Genomic DNA, 26866 nt, shown 5'->3' on the forward strand with positions numbered 1-26866 from the left:
ATCTGCCCATGTTCACTCTTGAGTAATCCAGCATTCTAGTTTACCTTCTCAGTTTTACCTCACATGGCTGCACCCCAGCAGACTCCAAGCCAAGGGTAGGGATGGCACAGTGAAGTCAAAGAAAAGACCCAGAGACAGCAATCCAGACAGTAACTTACAGACAGGGAGTCCAGAAACAGCCAACTGGACATGGCATGTGCTGCTGGGATCTACATGCAGCAAGATTTTAAAGCATCGCAACTTATCCTAGCAAGTATGTGCAGCCCTTCCCCTTTGCAAGCCAGAATTCCCAGGAGATCAAGTCCTGCCATCCTGACACTCTTTGTTATAAGGGATATGTTCCAGGTCTGCCACCCTCAGGGTCCCTGACCTGAAAGACTGAAGAATACATTCTTCTACACATTCTTCTTGGTAGGAATATAGAGGGAGGAAGGGATCTGTACATTCTCAAGATAGTGATTAACAGGGGCATTCAGGGAGTGCTGGCATAAACTAGCTATCCAGCACATATCATATATACCTTTTAGTCATAGGGACATTTTCACAGACATCATCAAAAAGCTTTTTTAGTCATGGCAACATAACCAGAGGAAGCAAAATAGGACTGGTTCAATTTATTGTTATTATTATTATTAACATGTGTAGGAAAGGCAGGGAAAATCTCTGTATTGATCATCAGTGCACAAAGTATTGTGAACCTTTGATGGAACAAAGAAATATTATGTTTCCCCTTCTATAAACACTTCAGATGGAAAGTCTTTCTGGATATAAAGGGCCACTCAGCTCTACTGGCTCTAGTGCTCCTGGTAGGAATCTTCTCTAACATGAGGCCTAGAATACTCCCTTCAGAAAAGAGGATAACACCCAGCAGCTTAAATGGGGATTTGGCTATAATCCTTTATTGTGTACTACCTTGTTATGAATATTAGACTTCTGTCAAACAATTAAAGTCTTCGAGAAGTGACTCAACTCTCTTAGTGACAGAGTTACCAGAAACGTCCTGATGGATGTCGCCAATTTAAAGGATCAGTGACCCCTAGAGTTTGGTGATTTTCCCCAAAGTTAAACTTGAACTGGAATTAATAACTCCACATCTAATAATGTTTAGTTTAAACTTTGCTGCTTTGTCCAGGAAATTCTTCTGAGACGGGAACAAAGATCTAATAAACTGGGATTTTGATCACCTTATGTTTAAAGCCTTAAATCCTAGGGGACTCCAAAGAAAGAGGTGATATGAGCAGGGGAAGAAGGTTCACGCAAAAGTCTCAGCTTCTTCATTTATTTATGACAAATCACCTATAGAATGGGAATAATAATCCCTGCTTTATCTGTCTGACAGAATTGTTGAAAGATAAAAAAAAAATGATTACATGGAGAAATCTTGTACATTAGCAAACACTGTCTAAATATTGTGGGGGCCATGAACAGGGTCACTAGCAAATGTGCCACTTTAGCATATTAATTATTTTGTATTAAAGTTACTTAGGAAACAACCAGTGTTAAGAACACCTGGACCACCCTTCTTGTCTCCAAAAAGCAGAAAATAAATCTCTCATATGAAAAGAACCCTCCCAGTATCAGGAGATAAGGAGACTTCCTTATCACCAGAGATAGCAGATTCAGAGCAGAGAGGCTATATAAACAAACCTTGTTACTTTTATGAATTTACTACCACAGCCCAAATTCTGTTTAGAATTTCTTACTAAGTGAAGCTCTTGAACATAAGTTCTCCTTGTCCTGTCAATTTCTCACAATTTTTGTCTCTTTGCCTAAACTGCCTGCTTTGGTCACTTATTTGGGTCTTGATTTTATTATTGGGATTTTGTGATAAAATAATTAAACTTTGGTTATTTTTTCTTTTGAATCTGTCTCATGTCAGTTTAATTATTAGAATAGATAGAAGAGGCTTGAAGGGTATATAAAAATTTTTCCACCCCAACAAAATGATAAACTGTTGTAGGAAATACAAGCTATTTGTGACTGTATTAACAGCAGGCTTTTCCCCCCCCAATCTGGCTGTACACTCTTCCATTAAAAAAAAAAAAAAAACTAAACTAAAATATATAGAAAAGCACCTACTGTAAACAACACTTGATTAATTATCTCTCTTTCTAATTCATGATACCCAAAGGCAATTATAAAATGATAATACTCTGTATCTGCATCAGTGCTCTTTTCATCCTGCTGCTCTGCAGTGATAGTTAATACGGTTAATGAGTTCGTTAATTTTTGACCCAAAGCTTATTCATTTGAAAATATTAAAAAAAAACTTTTTTAATGTTTATTTATTTTTGAGAGAGAGAGAGAGAGAGCTAGTAGGGGAGAAGCAGAGAGAGAGGGAGACACAGAATCCAAAGCAGGCTCCAGGCTCCAAGCTGTCAGCATGGAGCTCAATGCAGGGCTTGAACCCATGAACCATGAGCTCATGACCTGAGCCGAAGTCAGACACTTAACTGATTGAGCCCCCCAGGTGTCCCTGAAAATATTTTTTAAATGGAAATTTCCTTTTCAAGCTTCGGCACAAGGAAATGTCTAATAATTTGGTACAATCATTACCATACAAAAGAAATACACAGACCTAGAATTAGTAGCACAAAAGAGGGTCAGGGAGGCCTATCCTAATCAGGATACATTTCACAGAGATGGCCAAGTATCATGTGTTCTCCTCACTATTTTATTTTTATTTTATTTTTAAGTCTATTTATTTTGACAGACAAAGAGTGCAGAGGAGAGGCAGAGACAGAGGGAAAGATAGAATCCCAGGCAGGCTCCATGCTATCAGCACAGAGCCTGATACAGGGCTCAAACTAAGGAACCAGGATGTCATGACCTGAGCCAAAACCAGGGGTTGAATGCTTAACCAACTGAGCCACCCAGGTGCCCCCTCACTATTTTTCAAGAAAAGGTCTTAATCTTTTTATCTCATGAAATAAAAGTTATCATCAATGGAAAAATTAGTATCTGTACATTTAGTAGCACTAATTTCTTTTGGAGATCTCTAAGTGTCTCTTCCTTTACTGAAATACAAAGTATGATATTCTGAGATCAGATTTCTGAAGAAAATGTAGACTTTCTACAGAGACAAGGAGAAATGAGGTGAAATGAGCCTTATGAACACCATCAGGTCTGATTCTTATCCTGACATACCATCAACCTGTTACGTGACCTTTAGAAGACCTTCTCATTTCTTTCTTTTTTATTTTTTTTTCTCTGACAGAGAGGACACAAGTGAGTGAGAGGCAGAGAGAGGGAAAGAGAGAGAGAAATCCCATGAGGAGTAGAGAGAGAGAGAGAGAAAGAGAAGGACCCTCTCATTTCTGAATATTAGTTGCCTCATTTGTAAAACAGGTGACTTGAAATCAACGATTCTAAATTAAGTGAGTTCTAAAGTGAGTTACAGTTCTAAGTTTTACTTTTTTACCTTCTATGACTCTATCATATTTGGGTGAAAGTATGCAAAACAAAATTATTCTGCACACATGGTGTATGAAAATGCAGAAGAAGAGGGAATTTTCTTTCCTTTTTAGACAACTATCCTGTGGTTTCAGTAGGTTTCTTTTTCCACCTGTCAGTACTTAAGCATGAAGATTAATAGTTGAATTATTTTCCTTGTGCAACAGCTAATAGCCTCTTAATTGTTTTTAATGAGACATTTTAGAGGAGCCCTGTATTTCCCACAGAACAGCACATTTTTTTAGTATAAAGCCTCTGATTTAACACAGAGCTCAGCATCAGCTGGTAAAAGAGATTACTTTTTACCATTTGGTGAATGGTTTTAGACAAGCAAATGTGTAATTATTTTCACTATATAATTTTGGCACAACTGTGGATAACATTCAGATTGCAGTTGAAAGACTCGTGTCCTTCCCAAGGGGACAGTCTCATACCCAAGCTCAGATAAATTTTTCTTATGTATGTCAGCCCAAATATTGCTGCCGAATTTTTAGTGAATATCCTATAATGTGGAATGAAAGGAAATGATACCACAGTGACGCGTATGAAAATCCTACATGGATAAACAGAATGGCAATCAGATCATTTATTTTCTACAATTTTAAACATAAATGCGTTCCCTGACAATAAGCCTCAGCAGTGGTAAGGGCCAAAGAGCACAGTGGAGAGATCCAAGAAAACTATGGTCATATGTGAGTTGCTCATAACTAGTACTGTGGTGGGAAAAGAATAGGACTGAATGTCAAAAGGCTCCCCATTTAGAGCCTTGTTTCATTTATATAAAGAATATTAATACTTTTTGTATTATAAAGTAATAAAGAATATAAAGTAATAAAGAAATTACTTCCTTTCTTTAAACATTTTTTTAAATGTTTTATTTATTTTTGAGAGAGAGAGATAGAGAAAGAGCACAAGCCAGGGTGGGGCAGAGGGAGAGGGAGACACAGAATCTGAGGCAGGTTCCAGGCTCTGAGCTGTCAACACAGAGCCTGATGTGGGACTCAGACTCACAAACCATGAGATCATGACCAGAGCCAAAGTTAGACGTTTCACCAACTGAGCCACCCAGGTGTCCCTACTTCCTTTCTTAAAGCTCTTTCCCCTCATCTGTTATGAGAATTACAGGAAACCCACTTATCTGTGGTTTTACCTTCTTCGGTTTCAGTTACCCTCAGTCAATCAAAGTCTGGAAGCAGATGCTCCCGATAGTAACCTAACCTAACATTAAGTCACAATGCCTACATCATTCACCTCACTTAATCTCACCACGTGGACATTGTTTTCATCTCATATCATCATGGTAAGAAGGATGAGTACAATCTAATAAGATATTTTAAGATATAGAGAGACCACATTCATATAGCTTTTATTACAGTATATTATTATAATTGTTCTGTTTTATTATTGTTGTTAATCACTTACTGTGCCTAATATTTAAATTAAACTTTATCATAATACATATATATAGAAAAATATAGTATATATAAGGTTAAGTCATGGGGTTATAAGGTACATCATAGTGACTACAGTTCATAATACTGTATTGCATATTTGAAAGTTACTGAGAGTATTTCTTAAAGTTCTTATCACAAGAAAAACATTTTTGTAACTATGTACAGTAATGGATGTCAACTAGACTTATTGCAGTGATTGTTTGCAATATATACAAATATCAAAGCATTATACTGTACACCTGAAACTAATAGATTATATGTTAACATACCTCAATAATTTTCAAAATTGTTTTTAAGGTATATGCACCATGAGGGTTAGAGCTTTCTCTGTCTTGTTTACTACTATATCCCAATGCTGAAGAACACTGCCCAACATATAGTAGAACATCAATATCTATTTTTGATTCACTAAGGGAGAAGAATAATCTCTAAGGTTTTCTTTGGCACTGACATTTTACAAGTGTTTGATATTTATACGAGAAGGAGAAATCATGTAAATGGCAATGTCTTTTCTACACCCATCCACTCTCTTAGTGAACTCTTTAAGGTGGAATTCAGCTCTAAATTCTATAATTGTGAAATACTTGCTATCATTTATCTGTTTTCTATAGTTATCATGCTTATTCCATTTAATCATTGTTTCATAATGAATCCAATTGATGTTGTAGTATAAAGGTAAGGAGACCAAGAGGAAGCAAGATCACAAAAAGATAAAAGAGAGACAAGAAGCATTGCCAGACCAGGGGAAGGGACAGAGAACAGAATGAATGACCGTGTCAAGATGGCAGCCACTGGTGAAAGGACCATTTTTCATATTATATTTAAAGAGGGTTACTATTCTATTGAACCTAATATTGATATGCCTAGAGAAACAGGTGACTAGGTATTTATTAATAGCTGGTAGCTTTCACAAGGTGACAAAATGAATCAAAAACACTCTGGGGAGACAAAAAGACAAGGGTAAAATTGATTATTTGACCGGAACAGAGCTGAAAGTCACATCCTACCTTTTCCTACTCACTTCACAAACCATAAAGTCCTGGAGACAATGTGCAAAGCCTTAACTTTGGACCTACTGCAACCCCAAACTTTATGTGCCATATAGAAAAGGTAAATAAAATGATAGTACTGTGGTTTAGGTGAATCGATTCATAACCCAAGCAGACCCTGAATCATCACTGTGTATATATGCAAACTACATAATTAGAGTTGGTGCTCTGGTCATCAAAATTATTATATCATTGAGTTAAGTGAGGGACTATGCTACCTGATCATATCCCCAGGAACAGCTTCCCCCAGGGAATTATCAAGCACAACACTAGTTAGTAAGCTACTCGTTAAAGAAATCTTAAAGAGGATGTGTCACAAAGTTGCAGACAGATCCACAGACAGGTCAGCAAACACTAATCGCAGAGGGCTTTCCTGAGAGAAGAACAAAAATAACAGTTTGCTGACGAGTGAAAAGAAATATGGGTCACATTTTATCCTTCAGGCTTAAGGTTCTATTTTAAGCTCGGGAGCCTTTGCAATACATATAAATGGCAAAGCATTATACTGTCAAAATGCTCTATGCTTTGTATAGAAACATCTCTGTCTTGCAGAAGCTTACATCTTCATTACCCATTGAAGGTCCCAAAACAATTATAATGCTGAATGTTTGTGTGTTTCTTTAATAAGAACTCACAGTTACTGAGAGTGTAGAATACATGAGAATTTTTAAAAATATCATATGCACACTAACCCATTTAATTCTAAAACAACCTTTACATGTAGGAATATTATTTTTCTCTGCATTACGAATGAAGACACTCAAGCTAAAGAAAGGTGAATTTATCTACTCAAATTTACACAGCTCTCCCTCCCTCGTTAACTCTTAACTTCTGTGCCAAAATTTTTTTAAAAAATGTTTTTTATTTATTTCTGAGAGAGAGAGAGAGGCAGCGTGAGCAGGAGAGGGTCAGAGAGAGAGGAAGATACAGAATCCAAAGCAGGCTCCAGACTCTGAGCTAGCTGTCAGCACAGAGCCTGACACGGGGCTTGAACCCATGAACCTTGAAATCATGACCTGAGCCGAAGTCGGACACTTAACCAACTGAGCCATCCAGGCACCCTGTCCTATGCCAAAATTTCTAAGAGATTTTCTAATTAGATTTTTCTAATCTTATACATTCCTTATATATAAACACATGATAATATTTCCCCAAATCCTTGGAACATCCCTTAAGGGAATCAAAGCAGATTTATCCCCATTTTACAGCTAAGAAAATGAAAACCTATTTTAGAGAACTATACTGCCCTTCCTCCTCCAGGTAGTTACTGGCAGAGCCAGAAATCAAGAGTCCTAACTAAATAGTTTAAGTCTTTCTTTTTCCACAATATTAAGCTATAATATCTAGAAATCTGCTTTTCCCATTAAGAAAGTCAGCTAGGTCAATGTCATGGGATTTAGACAGGAAAAACTAATAAAATGTGATTGTAAAATCCTAGAGAATTGCTGAACAATGCAGTCTGCAGTGCTTTCCCTTGCTGGCATGCAATCTAGAAATAAATAAAACAGAGAGGCATCCTGTGTTTGTTTGTGGAAGGGAAGGGAGGGAGGTAAAAATGGTGATTCATTATGCATTGTTTCCCAGAGTCAGGACAGGGATCAGCCAGCAGTGCCAGAGTTGGATTTTAAATATTCATGAGGGGGTGGGTGGCTGCCCAGAATATGCTGCATTCCAGGGAAAGGCCTCCCACACCTGCTTGTCACAAGGTGCACTGTAACTGCACAGAGACACGGAGGCCACAACACCCTCCAGAGGGGGAACCCCCTGGCCCCCTCAACACAGTCTTTCCTAGTTTCTGCTCGGGAATAGCAGCAAAGCCTCGGAGAGATGATGGAATTATTGTTTAACACTGGGCTTTTTGCCTATGATTCTCAACATTTGCTTTGCCTGTAGATGCAGCTCTTTCAAAACAGCTTCAGTAATAAGACCAATGTTCATGACAGGTGCACCAACATTGCTGTAGATATCACTTTTTGTGATTATTGTGATTTTGTTATTTTTCCTAAAGGAAATTGCAGGTCTAAAATAAATTTGTGTCCAAATAAGAGAATTTATAACCCCATGAAAAAATCCTTATGGTTATTTTATAGGAACTCACAGAATTCTGATTTGCTCAAGTAAGGTAGAATATTCTTAACAAAACAATTACAATTCTAAGACCATGCTAACAAAGAAGATCACTAAAAGATTCTGCAACATACTACCTACCCAATGGCAGATTAGGTATCTTAAATAGGTTTTGAAATTTGATAGTGACACACAGAAACACACACACACACACACACACACACACGCACACACACGCACACAACCTGAACAACAGAGAGAGAGAGAGAGAGAGATGGTGGGAAGGAGGGAGGGAGAAGCAGGAAGAGGAAGGAAGACGAGAAGGTAGAGAGGAAATATAAACAACTCTGTTTACAAAATACTACCATTATATATACAATATATGCCCTGATATTTTCTATTATGTTCCATTTTATCCTCTTTGACTCTATTTTTCAAATTGTTGGTTATGATCCCTTAAATTGATTGCATGATCCACAATTTAGTCTCAATCTGCAATTTGAAAGAGATAAAGAATTCTCTCGGGGCACCTGGGTGGCTCAGTTGGTTCAGCCTCTGACTTCAGCTCAGCTCATGATCTCATGGTTCATGAGTTCAAGCTCCACATCTGCCTGGAGCCTGCTTCAGATTCTGTGTCTCCCTCTCTCTCTGACCTTTCCCTGCTCACACTGTGTGTGTGTGTGTGTGTGTGTCTCTCTCTCTTATTCTCTCTCTCTCAAAAATAAAACATTAAAAAATTTTAAAAAAGGAATTCTCTCAACCAAAACAACTTAAAATATTTAATCACATATTAAAGATATGTACATATTTCTGTATGTGATGTTCCTGGAAAGAAGCAAGTACCAAAGCTGACTTCTACCTTGAGTACATCTGTATAACCCCAAAGAATTGAGGTTTTAGTGACATAACTTTCCAGAGTATAGACATCAGTGAATAATGCCAAGTGCCAGTAACAAGTAGCAACAGAAGGTAAAATATACCAAAAAGAATTTTGGATACTGTGTGGTTTTTCTTTAGAGCTGGATTATATTATAAGGCTAAAAATATTAAAGACATGAAAAGAAAGGTTCAAAATATGAGCAGATAAAAGAAGATTTGAAAAATAATAATCTAGAATTTCTGGAAGTTAAATATATATAATAGATGTAATTTTAAAATTTACTAAGTAGATTAACCAGAATATTAGCCAAAGCTGAAGACAGAATTAGTGAACTAAAAATAGATCCGAAGAAAGGGTATAGAATGCAGGCAGAGAGTAAAAACTGAGATGGAAAATATAAAAGATTAAGAGACATAAATGTTAAAATGTAGAGATTGAATATATATAATCAGTTTCATTTTAGAAGACAAATGTAGTAATGGCAAAGAGGTAGTATTTGAAAAATTAATAGCTAATAATTTTCTATTGATGTCTACCAGTCTATAGACTAAAGAGCCCCAAGAAAGGAAAATAAAATAAAATCCACCCCTAGACAGAGGGAAGTAAAATTTAAATATAGGAAGACAAATGTAATGCTAAAAACGTGGGTATATATAAAAGAAATAATAATTTTTAGGCTATACTTAGAAATTTAAAAACCCAGCATCATAAGGCAAGATTTTTTTTTTAATTTTTTAAATTTTTTATTGGGAGAGATAAATAAAGAGAAAGCAAGTAGAAGAAAGAGACAGAGGGAGAGAAAGAATCCCATGTAGGCTCCCCACTCTGCACAGAGTCCAACATGTGACTCGATGCATCACCCTGAGATCATGACCTGAGCCGGAATCAAGAGTCAGATGTTCAACCAACTGAGCCACCCACGTGCCCCATAAGGCAAGATTTTTAACATACCTATTTCAGTAATTTATGCCTCAATCAGATAGCAATTTAGTAAAGCAACAGAAGATGTGGAAGCACATACAAAAAATAAACTTTATATAATTCACATAGATTACACCAAACTGGAAATTATGCATTCTTGTCAAGCTTATATTAAAAATAATGAAAATTGGCCATGTGGTAGGCAACAAATTTCAAAACATGGTAAATTTAAGACAGTATTTTCTGACCATATGCAATTAAGACAGAAATCAATAGCATAAACATAACTAGGAAAAAAAATCTGACACACTTGGCCAGTCTTATTCATGAACAAAGAAGCAAAATCCTTTAAAAAAAAAAACAAACAGCAAACTAATCCAACATTAGTAAAAAGTTAATGCATTAAGAATGAGCTGGATTTATCACAAGAATACAAAACCAGTTTTATACAATCTCATTCTAGTGGGTTAACGTAATCATTATATAATCTTATTAAAGTGACTTAAAGTCTCTAATCGTCTGACTTCCCATTTATAAAATGGTGAATTAGCTTTTTTCTACTTCTATCTCAGATAGAGACAATCAGAAGAAAAGAAGTTTAATGATGGCAAATGTGGTTTGCAAACTGAAAAACACTGTAATAATGAGATACTTTATTATGCACAAAAATGTTATTAATTTTTCTTTTTTGTATCTCAGCTCATGTCAAAGTAGTTTATGAGCTATATTAAACACTATGGTCAATATAAGGAGTAATGTGTTCTCTCTTTTTTATATAAAATTTTTTTAAGGTTTATTTATTTTTGAGACAGAGAGAGACAGAGCATGAGCAGGGGAGGGACAGAGAGAAGGAGACACAGAATCTGAAGCAAGCTTCAGGCTCTGACTGCCAGCCCAGAGTCCGATGTGGGGCTCGAACCCATGAACCACAAGATCATGACCTCACCTGAAGTAGGAAGCTTAACCAAGTGAGCCACCCCGGCGCCCCCAGAGTAATGTGTTCTTAAAACAAGGAGGTGAAATGCACATGTAAAAGGGCTTGTAGATCTATATGTATAATCTAAAATTAGTACAGCTTTTATGTACCATCCAGGTTATGAAACAGTGTCGTTCTCAGAGGCTTACTCTGAAACTTCCTTGATCACATTCCCTTGCCTTCCACACAAAGTCAATCATAATTGTGAAATGTGTGGTAATTATTTGCTTGGTCTTCTTCATAGTTTTACACCCATGGCTATATTCCCAAAGTGTGTGCGTGCATGTGTGTGTGTGTGGGTGTGTGTGTGTGGGTGTAGTTTTACCTGTTTTTGAAATTCAAATTTGAGGAATTATAATATACATATATCTATGCGATTTGCTTCGTTTGTTTAACCTCATTTAAGATTTTTCAGTTGTGGCATCTATAGATGTAATTAATATATTCTGCTTTTTAGAGTTCCATTATATAAATATACTGTTGTGATATCTATTTTAATAGTAACGGACCTTTGGGTTATGTCAAGTATTTTATTTAATTATTTCAAACAGTATTGCTATGAGCACTGCTGTCCAAGTATTGGTGTACACGTTAAATTTTTATTTACGTTTTATTTCTAGGAGTGAAACCACTATATTCAAAGTACATACATTTTAAATATACTAAGAAATTCTCAGCTAAGGAGCTTGTACTTATTTGCATTCCCATCTGCAGTGGATATACCTTCCTGATCTACTACATACTCAAATTTCAAGATAGAATTCATCTTCTCGATTTCTGTTACTGTGATTGACTTGAAATGATTTTTTGAAATTTTAACTTTGAATTTCCCTTGTTACTAGTAAGATTATTTCCTTCTTTATTTATTGTTTATTTTCTTTTCTGTGAAATGCCTATTCATGTCTTACAAATGAAAGAAGAGGATCACAACTAACACCACAGAAATACAAACAATTTTAGGAGAACACTATGAAAAATAATATGCCAACAAATTGAGCAATCTGGAAGAAATGGACAGATTCCTCGAAACTCACAAACTACCACAACTAAAACAGGAAGAAATAGAAAAACCCATAACCAGCACAGAAATTAAATCAGCAAATCAAAAATCTCCCAACAAACAAGAGTCCTGGGCCAAATGGTTCCCCAGGGGAATTCTACCAGACATTTAAAGAAGAGCTAACACCTATTCTTCTCAAACTGTTCTATAAAAGAGAAATGGAAGGAAAACTTCCAAACTCCTTCTAGGAAGCCAACATTACCTTTATTTCAAAGCTTGACAAAGACCCTACTAAAAAAGGAGAATTACAGGCCAATATCCCGATGAACATGGATGCAAAAGTTCTCAACAAGTTACCAGCAAATTGAATTTAACAGCCCATTAAAAGAATTGTTCACCATGATTAAGTGGGATTTATTCCTGGGCTTAAGCCAATTTTATTTGTAATTATTTCTTATTAAATACTGATTGATACAAAATAATACTTAAACAATATACCTGAGATATAAAGAATGACAATTCAACAGACACTGATACACTTTAAAGAAAAATAAGTTACTTTTCTGTGTATCCTTCCTCATCCTATTACCTTTCCTCACCAATGAATGTACTCACAATACTAAACTGTGTACTAATCGGCTTTTTTGGTTTATCATTCTTTTGTATAGTTTTAACATTATTTTACTGCATATATGTGAGAAATAAACTTTCACCTCACCCTTATGCTCAATATTATTTTCCCAATTAGCATTAGCTGGACTAGTCAGCATTATCCAGGAGAGTGATTCAAGTGTATAAAATAAAATGCAGCAAGATCTGCCTTTGTGAGCAGCCACTTACCTGCAAATCATAGCCTGCAATTCAAAGCACTAGTCCTTTTGACTTTCAGTTTTGGGGTTATGCTTGAACTGACTAGGTATATTATTCTTTCTCCCTGTTGTATTTAAGAGGAAATTAAGAATCATGTCTATCATCTGATTAGTATACACTAGCTCTCAGTTTATCTCAAGTTCATCCAAGCAATATTGAGATATGTATGTATTTCGTTCATGTTCTTTTTATATTAAGGTTGCAGAAACAATTGTTACAGGACCAATTTACGATACTACTTCATTAATTTCTATAATTTAATAACAGTTTCATAAAATGTATATGTAGCCAACAATTCATCCTTTGGTTTCCTATAATCATTCTGTGATTGCACGTTCATTATTCCGTGACACTTCTGGTGATACCAAGAAAACTCTTAAAAAGTCTTCTAGTGGCTTTTATTTACAAAAGTCTCAATAAAGGCATCTAAAGTTCTATGAGTTCTAATTTTAAGTTTGTTTATTTCTGAGAGAGAAGGAGAGAGAGAGAGAGAGAGAGAGAGAGAGAATCCCAAGCAGGCTCCATGCTGTCAACACAGAGCCCAATGTGGGACTTGAACTCACAAACCATGAGATCATGACCTGAGCTGTAATGAAGAGTTGGCTTAACTGACCAAGCCACCCAGGCACCCCCTTAACTTCCAGGAGTTCTAGTGCCACTATGGCAGAGTAAGCACCCATATATAACCCATCCCTCTTGCCAAATACAGCCAAAAACTCTAGGAAATTTAAAATCAGCTAAGTGAGGATGAGGAAAAATAAAAACAGGCTAATTACAGAATAAGGACAAAATATGAAGAAATCACCTACATTGGAAGGACTTTCTTGTCTAGTTTTACTTTGTTTTCTTCTGAGTTTTGAGTCTGAGACACAGAATTGCTTGGGAGCACTGAAGCAAAACTCATTTAGAAACTTAACTTCTTGGAAAGAGGAATTGGGAAACGGCATTCCTTTGGACCAGAGAGTGAGGAGGGAGTCCCAGAGGAAGAAAGTTAGACAAAGAAAGACCTTAATCTCGGGTGTAAACCCTTCCAATTTGCAGTCTAACCTGAGTCATATGTACAGGTAACACTCATAATCCAATGAATCAACAGTTTAAAACTGAACTGGGTTTTGTGCAAAAAACGGAAAGTAGAAATTCTGACCTCTAGGGGCGCCTGGGTGGCTCAGTTCGTTAAGTGGCCAACTTCAGCTCAGGTCATGATCTCACAGTTCATGGGTTCGAGCCCCTCCTCGGCCTTTGTGCTGACAGCTCTGAGCCTGGAGCCTGTTTCAGATTCTGTGTCTCCCTCTCTCTCTGACCCTCCCCTGCTCACACTGTCTCTCTCTCTCTCAGAAAACTATTTAAAAAAAAGAAAGAAATTAAAGAGAAAAGTTTTAAAAAAAAAGAAATTCTGACCTCTAAATAACTGTCTAAAATAAAAACAAAACATTCTTCAGAGGATTCTATCCACCACTTATTTACAATGTCCAAGGTTAATTTCAATTATTCAACAAATAACCGGAAAAATGTGATCCACTCTCATGACAAAGGAAAATCCACAAATGCCAACAGAGAGATGACCCAGAGATTGGAATGATCAAAGACTTTAAAGCAGCTATTATAACTATGCTCCAAGAAGAAAAGGAAATATACTTGAAATAAATGAAAAAATAGAATAGAATACAGTAGCAGAGAAATAGAAAGTAAATTAAAAAACCAAATGGAAAATACGGTACTCGATATAAAAGAATGGATTATCTCACTAGCAGAATGTAGATGAGAGAGAAAAGAGTCACTGAATATGAAAATAAATAAAAGTTACCATTTTTTTCTTTCAGAGGACTTCAATATTTTATATACCCAAATATGCTAGTTCTGAGATATTTCAACTTATAAATGTCTCAAAATGTCTTCATTTTGTCTTCCTTTAACACATTTTCCTAACTATAGAGTTTCAGGTTGATGGCTTTCTTTTCTTTCAGTAGTTAAAAGTCAGTGATCCACAGACTTCTTCTCATCTGCTTTATTTTTTTATATAAAATTTATCATCCCTATGTAACTAAAGTAACTAAAGTAACTTTTGTAACTAAAATAACAATGTAACATGTTATCTTCTCTAGCTGTTTTTAAGATTTTTCTCTTCATTAGTGGTTTTGAACAATTAGATTACAAAGTACCACTTTTCCCTCAAGAGTTTGTTGAGACTCTTGGATTTGTAAGCTTATAATTTTTATACAATTTTGAAAATGTTTGGCCATTATTTCTTCAATTATTTTTGTTTGCCCCCACATCTCATTCCTCTCATTTAGAGATTCAAATTAAATGTACATTAGGATGACTGAAGTTATCCAACTGTCACTCTGTTGTTCTATGATTATTATTCTGTGTTTATGTACATATTTCATTTTGATAGCTTCTGTATCAATATTCTGCCTCACATTTGAAAGGGACCTTTTTCAGATCTCCAAGTTTCCCTCTGTGTGAGGCATTCTCTTCTCTGGCCCAAAAAACTCTAGCAGCTTTGAGCTCCCTGGACTCAGCTCCACCTGCTCAACTGAGGCTATCTCTTGGGTTCCATCTCAGTCTCCTCTCACCATGCAGTGGGTTGAAAACACTCCCAAGGCAATAAGTGGAGCAAATGTAGGGCTGACCTCATTTGTTTCTCAACTCTTTGTTGCCTGGTATCCAACATATTGAAACATTTTTAATATATATTATGTTTCCTCTGTGTGTGTGTGTGTGTGTGTGTGTGTTATTATAAACTCTGTGGGTAAATTCAGTCTTTGCTATTCTATCTCTACCAGAAGAAAAAAATCTTTCTATTCTCAATTTAGATTTTAAATTTATTTATTTTGAGATACAGATAGAGCATGAGCCAGGGAAGGAGCGGAGACAGAAGGAAAGAGAATTTGAAGCCAGATCTGAGCTGTTAGCACATAGCCTGATGCGGGACTCAAACTCATGAAATGTAGATCATGACCTGAGCTGAAATCAAGAGTCAGATGCCTAACTGACTGAGCCAGGCAGGTGCCCCTTTTTTTAGATTTTAAACATACATATTTAGAAATCTCTTTCAGACAATTATTTTTCTCCATATCTTACAGTACCATATTATTTTTTACTCAATATTTCTAACTTTCCCTTTTGGCAGTACATTTCTCATATAATCAGTGCTTCCTACCATTGCTTCTTTTTGTTTTAAATAGGAATTCCATGCACCTCGACGTGTGGAAGTGTGGTTACATCGGTAACATACTGATACCTATGCTTCATATATGCTTCTGCTGGGTTTCTATTAATTTCACTCTTAATTTCAACTCTTCTTAAGTAGTTATTTCCATTTCTAAGTTTGAAATTTATGTAACTATGTGAATAGCATGCATTTGGACTTTACCCTCACCTTCACTGGAGGCTTGTGTGCTTCATAGCTGACTGATGATTATTTTCCCATCCAAGATTGTCTTCTGTTTTCTTCTCTCTCTCTATTCTTTCTGTAATTCCAAATTACTTATTTTTATGTGATAATCTAGGACTTCCTGCTTTAATGCAAGTGTTATCTCATGGTGAGAATTAAATAGTTTGCTGAGTTGTAACAGTTCTTTATACATTCTGAATACAAGTCTCTTATTAGATACAGGATTTGCAAATAATCTTTCCCCTTTCTGTGGACTGCCTTTCCACTTTTTTGATGATGTCATCTAAAAACACAGATGTTTTCCATTCTGGTGTAGCCAAATTTATCTTTAACTTTTATTTACTTAATTTTTATTTATCATCCGTACTTTTGGAGTCATATCTAAGAAACCACTGCCTAATCCAAGGTCACTAAGGTATACCTGTATGCTTTCTTCTAAGAGTTTTAGCTTTTACACTTGGGTCTACAGGCCATCTTAAGTTACTTTTGGTAATATAGCGTGAGTTAGCAATCTCACTTCCTTCTTTCAAAAGTGTATATCCAATTGTTCTGGCACCATTTGTTGAAACGGTTATTTTATCCAAAATTGAATTGTAAGCACCCTTGTCAAAAAAACAATTAACCATAAAATACGACTTTATTTCTGGACTTTCAATTGTATTCCATTTATTCATAGGTCTGTCCACATGTCAGTACCACATAGTCTTGATTACTGTAGTTTTGTAGTTAAGTTTTGAAATCAAGAAGTGTGATTTCTTTAAAATTCTTCTTTTTCAAATGTTTGACTGAGTCCCTTGAATTTCCTTATCAGTCCCTTATGTTTCCTTATGAGGTGTGAAGTCAGTGTTTTCTCATACCTTTCCCGAGCAGATGAACAACACTGATCATGAAAGTGGCCTTCAAGGTTCCCAAGAATATGACAAAGATTTTTTTTTAAATACCTGATTATTTATCTTTCTATCTATCTTGAGAGAAGGAGAAAGAGAGTGAATGCATGAGCAAGCAGGGGAAGGGCAGAGAAAGAGAGAGAAAATCTTAGGCAGATTCCATGCCCAGTGTGAGCCTGACATGGGGCTTATCTCATAACCATGAGATCATGACCTGAGCCAAAATAAAGAGTCAGATGCTTAACCAACTGATCCACTCCGATGCCCCTAGGGCAACGATTTTCAAAACACCTTATGGACATCTCATTCCTCAGCTTTTTTTCTATTTTCAGTCAACCTCGTGTCAGCCCCAATGAGTAGTACCACCATAGGCAACTTCAATGTTGAAAAAGTGCCACTAGCTGTTTCTGAAAAATGCCCTGGGAATAGGGCGGTTCACACAGAGTTTGTGCTGACTAAGGTCAATAAGGAAAAATACCTGGAAATGCAGCTTTTCAGGGAGCTTTCAGACAGGTCAAATAGTGACACTTCTCTGGGGATCTTTGAACCTGTTCTGTTCCCTCCAGCAGCTGCTAGGCTGCTGGTAATGTTGTTGATTTTCAAGGCTGCCATAGATTTGGGGAAAGGGGATAGAGTCACAGCAAGTTAAAAGCACCACAAAGCTCAGTGTTATTACAGAGATACAGCTTTTTTTAATGACACTTTTTGAAATGTATCAAGGATTTGGTTAATTTCCAAAGTTCTGAAACAGTGATTTTGACATATTTCACCAGTATAATGATTGCTTTTATAAAGAAGCAGATTTTCTGAGGTCCTTAATCTGCCATTCCAGAGTTCTTCTAACCTTGACATGATGTAAAATCTCTATTTCCAGCTACTTGTGATTATATCTACTCTAGACTCCCCATAGGCTTTTTTCTTTTAGGTTCCACCTGCTAATCTTATGGCCCTTCATTCTAGGATTTTCTTCAAGCAAGAGATTTGGTTGGTTGGTTTCAAGGTATAGGTGTTTATGTGTATGTGTTTGTTTGTTGCTGGTTTGTTTTAATTTATCTTTTAACCTGCAAGTCTATGTATTTCAGATGGGAAAGGTACTTTTCTAAATGAATTCTATACACAATACTGAACAAAAGTGTCAAAACACTTTTTTAAATGATGGCAAGAATTTGGTAACATGAGATGATCTGAAAACAAAAAAAAAAAAGTAGTTTTTACAAAGTCTTAAGTGGTGGTAAGAGATAAAATCTATAACAAAGATGATGACATAAGTCTTGGTCAGGCAAAAAGCCAACTCCTTTCCTAAAATGGAAAGAAATAATAGGAATAGGAATGGCAGCATTCCAGGAAATGAAGGATTGAGGAGGCCAGTGGCTGAAGAAGTTTTCATTGTAGATATATTTTCTTTGTGAATGGAATGTAGAAAAGGTTGGCAATGGTAGGATACGTTCTTGAAAAATATGGAGACATGTTGAAAGAACAAATGCGGAGGATGGAGGAAAAAAACATAAGGATTCAGAGAATAATGTTTCTCAGCTTTGAGAACACAGGGAGAGTGAAGATATAAATCTGTAATGCCAATAATATGTACCACTATGTGATTTACTAGATCACTGGCGCTCCACCAGCTAGGCCTTAAGTCATGTGAAATAACTTCCATTTCTGAAAATATGTCAGGCTCGTTCATACCTTCATGCCTTGTCTAGTGCCCTCCTCCAGTTCTCCATTATATATAGCATCTAGTCTTCATCTGTCATGTAGTTCTCTCCAGGAGATAGCTATGCCTTATCTAATTAATAAGTTGGATACAAAGCCACAGCCTTTATGCTAACTATGTCTTAGATCACACTTCTTGTGTAGAACTCTACTCTGATGAGGTATATTCATAAGAACAAGACTTTCCTAACTTGTATGGAAAGAAGCAGTTTTAGCTTCTTTCTAGAGTACTTCTTAGACTGTGAGTGTTTGAATAAATCAATTAATTTAGGTCAGTAGTTAAGAAGCACATTTTTGTATCTGACCCAAGCTCCATTCTCTAATCAATCTTCACCAGTCATGAAAAGACAGGTTGATTCCCATCTTAGTCAGTTGAATCTGCTCTAACAAATTACCATAGAGTGGGTGGCTTATCGCTAACAGAAATTTAGTTCTCACAGTTCTGGAGGCTAGGAAGTCCAAGATAAAGGTGCCAGAACATCCGGTGTCTGTCTAGAGCCCACTGTCTGGCTCACAGGCCCTGTCTTCTGGCACTACCCTAACACGAATGGGCGAACAACGGAGCCCAGTGAGTCTCTTCTGCTGAGGATACTAATGCTATTCATGAGGGCCGCGCTCTGAGGACCTAATAGCCTTCCAAATGCTCCAAGTCGAGACATCATTACATTGGGCATTAGGCCATCAACATGTGAATTTGAGGGGGATATCAACATTCAGCCCATAAATATCCTCTTTGGTTTATTTCAGCTGACACATTATTACAGTCCTCAAATATGAGCAGGGCTTCTTTAATAGAAATTTTAACACATTATCAGTCTTCTCTATAAATATATCTATTGCTCTATCCTAGACTTTAAGTACTTTGAGTTCAGCCAAAAAGACTGTCACTACTGGACACTTCATACCTAACCAAGGGACCAAACAGAGTAGACACACTATAATTCTTGATCAGAGTGGAGGGCAATTTCCTTTTGACAAAAGGAGGAAGATTGTAGAGATTTCAGAGGCAGAGCTCCCACTTCCTATTTTTTAAATGAGTTTTTTGGAAAGAAACTGCTGAATAATGTAGTATATTGTGAAAACAAGCTTAGAGGTAAAAAAAAAAAGAAAGGTGCAGCACAATAGATATAGTTTTCTTCCATAAGTAAATAAAATGCAAGCCTTTGAAGAGCCTTTAAAAAGCATGCATTCCAGTTTTAAACAATGAAGAATATCTTTACATAGTTCTATGCAATGATCTCTCAGATATACTGAAGCAGATAAATAAGGGAGAGAAAATTTGTATAATATGCTACTGATTATATAAAAATTACAAGCATGGGGCACCTGGGTGGCTCAATCAATTAGGTGTCTGACTTTTGGTCTCAGCTCAGGTCATGATGTCATAGTTTGTGAGTTCAAGCCCAGGCTTGGACTCTGCACTGACACTGCAGAGCCTACTTGGGATTCTGTTTCTCTCTCTCTCTGCCGCACCCTCTCTCTCTTTCTCTTTCTCTCTCTCAAAATAAACAAACTTTAAAACAAATTGCCAAATATGCATATACGTAGGCATACACTTATATTAACAAGATATGTAATAGGCACTTGCCAAGTCAACATGTAATCGTTATCAATTTAACTTAATAAAGGATAAATTTACCTTACCGACAACCTTTGGTGGTTTTATGTTTTCCCCTGAAATGTATATGCCCCTAAAAAAGACACTGGGAAAGAAGTCATCTTTTCTGATCACATTATTATCAACAAGGAATGTGTGATCTCCTTGAAGAGCGCAGGTGTTTGCATGTGAGATTTGACACTTAGGTTGCTAAGGTAACAGTCTGCTTCTTGATAATGAAAAAGAAATCATCACTAGAGTAAAAAGATGTGTGAACAGACCAGCTACAAAGTCCATTTGAAAGAAAAACAGGGTTGATTTCAATACTGAATGAAACATGGGCAAATGAGGAAATGGGGACTCAGACTCCTATTTTGCATCTTCTTCCCACATCTAAGGGAGCTTCTCCCACGGTACCAGTCCTGTGTTCTCCTGCTTTCCCCCTCTCCCCTCAGTAAAACTCACTCTCTTATTTGCTTAAAGTGTGATTATGTACAGCTTGCAAAGTGTGACATTTCCCCCCAAAATGGTTATCTTCCATATTAAAAAGGTAAAAGGGAATTTACCCTCACACTCTCTCTGTTTCCATAAATCCAAGACTTTTCAATAGATACTGAAATGGTATCACTTAGATGCTCCAATACAGATAGATAATTAGTTTACTGGTCCATGATCTTATTGCCTGAATATTACTAGTCCAAAATCATCCTTCCTGAATTTGGAACATACACTCTGAAATCAAGAATATAATTTCAAGAAACATACAAAATTACGAGATTCATCAACTGAGTGCTAATATCCCACATTTACTAATAATTACTCATTTGATCAAAGGCAACCCAATACTTTTAAAATTCAGTTCAATCTCTGAATTGAGGTAGAAGGTGGAGAAGTTGGATTGAAGGTTGCTCAATGTGGTGATCACATCTACTTTCTTGAATACTTTACTTTTAGTCTTCTCAGATTTTCATTCAGATAATGTTGACTTGGTATCTTCTGAGATATTTTTGCTCTAGAATTTTGTAAGTCACTTTCTACAGCAATTTCCTTTTTAATTAGAAAAGAAAAATACTACGGGGCACCCGGGTGGCTCTGTCGGTTAACTGTCTGACTCTTGATTTCAGTTCAGGTCATTATCTCAGGGTTCATAAGTTCAAGCCCCGAGTCAGGCTCTGGGCCAACAGCACAGAGCACAGAGCCTGCCTGAGATTCAATTTCTCCCAGTCTCTCTCTCTCTCTCTCTCTGCCTCTCCCCACAGTCATGCTTGCACTCTCTCGTGTGCATACTCTCTCTCTATCCCTTTCTCTCTCAAAAATAAAAAAAAATAAACATTTAGAAAACAAATAAAATCACTAAGATGTGATTTTACATACATGACATTAAAATATATTTGAAAATCAAATAATTTATGTGTGACATTAGATCATGAACGTTCTAATGGCCCAAAGCAGCAAAATTTCAATGCAGAAGTTGTCTTTAGTTTGGAATTCAGAAACCACTAATATGACAGCAACAAAACTAAAAAGAAAACAAATCCATAAATAGTCTGCAATTAGGAGAGAAGGATACCAAAAATCCAATAATTCTTAGAAATTTTTGGAAGACTGGGAGCATAGAATTGTTTTAAGAGATGAAAGGGAATTAGTGAACAAGAAAGAACGCCTTCTTCAAAGTTAAACAGATTTTGAATTAAACTTCTCAGTATCAAAATTAGACAAAGAAATGGATACAAAGCAAGTATTAGAACATAATATTTTCAAATGCAAGAGCTTAATAAAACTTGTATACCTAATAAAAGGCAATCTCCCCTCCTCCAAATGTTTCTATTATGCAACATTCAGGTAACAACGGTCAATAACTATCATACCTTTTTAAAATGATGTCTAGATTCTCACACCTTCCTTGTTCAGCCTCCTTCCCTCAGCTTTCTTCCTCTGTAATACACAGTGCACACTGCACTGAGTGGCACCTAAAATGCATGAGAGATGATGCTATTAACATGATGGGTCATGCTCCAAAGTCTTCCCACGGTCTATGAATGAAAACCTGGACTTCCTAACATGGCCTATTAAACCAACATGCTCTGATCACCACTTAGCCCCTAACTCGTCTTGTCCCATTTAACTCCTTTTCCTCCAGTTTCATGCATCGTGCAGTTTCACATCTAGCTCATACTTTGTCATGCCACTGGGCCTTTGTAAGAGGACTCCCTTTGTCTGCAACCTTTCCCACCATTTCTACCTGTTCCCCATTGCAGCTGGATCAAAAAAGAATACAAAATTTCACCTCATCTGAAGGCCCCCCAAGAGCTAGTTCCTGCCCAGTTCTCCAGTCTCATCTCAGCCTATTCTTCTCGCTCCCTAGTTCAAGCCACATCAGCCCACTTCATATTCCTGTAGGCACTGAGTTGTTTGCGGCCTCCAACTCTCCACATATGCTATTCTGCTGCCTAGAAGTATGTTTCCTTTCTCCATTTTTCACTTACTTAACTTCTATACATCCTTCCAGTATCATTTCACATATCATTGCTTCACGGAAAATCTCAAATTCATTCCCATAATGGACCAGGGACTGTGTCCAAGGTTAGCAGAGCACCCTGTACTTTTTCTTCATATCTCTTATTACATTTCCTAACCATATGCATTTATGTGTTTCATTTTTTATTTTTTAATGTTTACTTATTTTGAGAGAGAGAAACAGAGCATGAGTTGGGGAGGGACAGAGAGAGAGGAAGACACAGAATCGGAAGCAGGCTCCAGGCTCTGAGCTGTCAACACAGAGCTTGATGCAGGGCTTTAACTTACCAACCATGAGGTCTTGACCTGAGCTAAAGTCCACGCTTAACTGCCTGAGCCACCCAGGTGCCCCACATTTATGTGATTATTAAAAATTAATATTCATCTTCCACTATGAGACTTTAAAATCCATGGAGGCATGGTAATTTTCCTTGACAAGAAATTGAATCTTTCTTACAGACACTCCAGCAGCTAGCAGAATACCTGATATACTAGCTATTTGATAAACCATTGTTTAAGTGAGTTCTATTAGGGGCGCCAAGGTGGCTCAGTAGGTTAAGCATCTGATTTCTGCTCAGGTCATGATCTCACAGTTCTTGGGTTCGAGCCCCACGTCAGGCTCTGGGCTGACAGTTCAGGGCCTGGAGCCTGCTACAGATTCTGTGTGTGTGTCTCTCTCTCTCTCTCTCTCCTTGTCCCTCCCCCACGCATGCTGTCTCTGTCTCTCTCAAAAATAAAAATAAAAATAAAAACATTAAAAAATAAATGACTTGTATTAATAACTTGCAGTTAAAGAAATTATTACTGATGAGAAAAACATTGCCTTACTCTCTATTTTCTTATCACAAAAATATATAGTAGACCAAAATCCTGCCAAAATTTGCACACTTGCTTTCACAAAGGTCATTGGCAGATTAGATGACTAACACATGTAAACACCTAGATGGGCTCAGTATTCAGCACATGATTGGAATTCACTTCTCACCACTTCTCCTGATTCATCTGTTCTCACACGATGTTATATAATGAAGAATTTTATTAAAACAGCCCCTCTTTTCATTGTAATTGCATTTAAAGTGTTGTTGGTAAAGGATTTAGGAAGGAATAATTTAAAACATTCACTTGTCTTAACATAATTTTTCTCCAAAAAAGCTAAAGTCATATTCAGAAAGTGATGAAAATCAGAATTTTGGTCTCCAGAATCACTGAACAATTCTGGCAAACAACTTTTCTATGAATATCAACTCCTACTATATTTAAAGATGATCACATCTACAGGTTTATCATTTACATTTAGTTGTTCTCTGCTGAAGGCATGTGCTAAGGAATGCGCAGAGCCTCAGGGTTTCATTTATGCAAGTACGTTTCCCTCTGTGATTTTCTTGGGAAATTGTATATTTGAATGTGTATGCTACAAACACATTCTCTATATTAAATGCAGACAACTACTTTATTTTCATAGAGATAATAACTCTCCCTCGCATCAGTATTGTTTAAGAGTATATCTTTTCAGATTCATACCACAAAATCTGAATATTAATGTAAGTCTTTAAAGCATTTTGACACTTACCTTTTGGAGCTTCAAGAAATTATCAAATATTGTTGGACAGGATACATATTTCTATCTGATATATGCAGAACTTAAAGTCCAAAGGGACTGATTTGCAAAAGGTTGTTTTTTCCATACAGAATAATATAAAGCTGAGAAATAAGAGTCCTATTTTCTGGTCCATGATATGCATCCCAAATTGTGTTACAAATTATAAATATGTGCATACATATTTCAAACAACACAAATTCCCTTCTCTATAGAGCATGGGTCTTTTAAAAAAAATGTTGCTTTCTTCTGAAATACAGGGGGGAAATGACGGTTTTGTGGTGGGAGTATTGTCTTTGGTTCAAAAGCAAATGTTTCTTTTCTCCTTCCACTATGGCTCATCTGTGGCTTTGCTCAGTCAGTAGATATCCTTCATCTCTACCCTTCAAGTTTTCTTATTCTGGGTTCCAGGCTGAAGATGTTTCTCCCCTGCTGGTCAGGTATATCTCCTTGCTAGTGAACTAAAGAGCAAAATGGCTGGCAGGAACGTGGTATACCTCTAAGAGCTTCTGCTTATCTATAGAGTACATCATATTTGCTCATAAACCATTGGTCAAAGCAGCTACATTCATAAACTTATGTCAATATATTGGTGATGTAAACTCTTCCCATAAAAAGTATTGGAAATTAACACAGCAGTTGGTGAGCATGGAAAATCCTCTTCCAGAGAAGAAGTTAATGATTGAGACAAATAATGTGATCTATCAAAGACCTCCCTTGATCACAAATATTTTCATATTTTTTCTTATTCTATTTATTTCCCCAAAAAAAGACACGGAAAAATTTCATCCCGTCATGTTCTCAGCCTTAAAGTCCAAGACCTCATGATAGTCTTTACATCAGATCCAGGTATACAGCTCCTCTTGGTCCAGAGAACTGTGAATTAAAGAGATAAATTTTCTCTTCCCCCATACACTATTCCCTACCATATTCTCTAAAGGGGAGAAGGGAAATATCCAGAAACCTTTCAATCACAAAAATTCTTAAATTCCATTGGGCAAATATTATTAAATACATTACCCTGAGGGTTGGTAAGGTACCTTGACTGGGCCCAAGTCCTACTTCTTATAACTGACTCCACAGTTCATTATTCCCCCTAACTCTTTACTCTGACCTCTGAGAGTTCCTTTATTTTCCTTGTCCAAATCAAAAGAAAGCAATAAAGAACATGACCTACTTAGAAACTGAGCAATTGTCTCAGCCTACTTTATATCTCCAGATATTTGAAAACTAATAATTATTTCACATACAGTCACAATCTCTTTTAATACAGGTTTGATTTCAGTCAACTGCTTATGCTACTGTCCACACCCACATCACTTTTCAAATACTGCACCTCCCAACCCCCAAAATTTTCTTTGGGAAAACACTTTTAATCTCTTCTTCTTGAGCCATCATGTCCAACTAAAAAAATGTACTGGAGCCCATACTAATCTACAGAGATATCTTAACAAAGGGAATCATGGTTGTATCCTTGATTTGGTTTATGCTTTGAGATTGAATCTGATTATCTGAATAACTATTTGTTTTTTTACCTATTGGACATGAGTAGGAATTACACAGCCTAGTCCTGTAAGATAAAGAATTTCTGAATTCTTTCTTTTTTTCCTTATACTCCTGCTTACATATGGGCCAATTCTTTTCTGAGCACTTTTCTGAGTATGTGCCTTATTTTATTTGCCTAATGTAGCTAATAAATACAAGCTGTAGTACAACTTTGCATCACTTTTTTTCACAAAACTTACTATCCTAAATCCATAAACTTATTAGGTATACTGTTTGCCTTCCAAGTTTTCAATACCTTCAGTGTGGAAATATTTGCCACTACTGGTATTAACAGACATGTTTTCAAATCTCCAATAAAAGTCCCATTATTATCCTGCTTTACATTTTTAATGATATAGCTTGGGGTATTTTGTTAGGACAGCACCCATTTCTACTACCACTTTATTTGTATACCACTCAGTTTTGCTGTGGAATGGCAACAAAACCTCAGTGGTTTACAGTTATAAACTTTCTTAATCATATTACATGTAGGTTGACTCTGGATGCTATGGTTTTCCTTGTCTTGGCTCCATACGAGTTTTTATCCCAAGAAATAGGCTACAGAAACAGCTTTTGTCTAGAAGAACATGTCCTCCTTTGGAATTGTGCGGTTTTTTCCAACCCACCTTATGTCGGTAGATATTTTAAAAACCAATGCTTGTTTCACATCATAAATAGTCACTATGTATGCATTCTCATGGCGGAGGAAAAGAGTAATAAGTATCATAGCATTTTAAGAAGAAATGACTATCTTAGTATGCAAGTTAGAGGGCTAGATTTTTTTTTTTTTTTGAGCATGTTTTTGTGCTATAACAAAACTCCTTGTGGTATTACTCTGAGTCCTCCACTGCAGTGGGGAATCTGCATTAGTGATTGTGAGCTTTGTTTTGCTGTTATTCGTCAAATCGTACATCTGTTAGAGCTCACAGACCCTTAGAGGATA

The 26866-nt window shown here is 36.5% G+C and overlaps 1 long non-coding RNA gene across 4 annotated transcripts in view; it reads right to left on the reverse strand.

Annotated features, from left to right (window-relative positions):
- LOC144223592 (uncharacterized) overlaps positions 1-26866 on the reverse strand; it is a 462828-nt gene that overhangs the window by 277157 nt on the left and 158805 nt on the right. For all 4 annotated transcript variants that reach the window (XR_013332762.1, XR_013332763.1, XR_013332761.1 and 1 more), the window contains exon 4: positions 22133-22234. This is a non-coding gene — a long non-coding RNA (uncharacterized LOC144223592). The remainder of the gene's footprint in view (positions 1-22132; positions 22235-26866) is intronic.

This window comes from Crocuta crocuta, unplaced genomic scaffold, assembly GCF_008692635.1.
Source record: "Crocuta crocuta isolate KB4526 unplaced genomic scaffold, BGI_CrCroc_1.0 scaffold70, whole genome shotgun sequence".
In the NCBI taxonomy this organism is placed as follows: domain Eukaryota; kingdom Metazoa; phylum Chordata; class Mammalia; order Carnivora; family Hyaenidae; genus Crocuta; species Crocuta crocuta.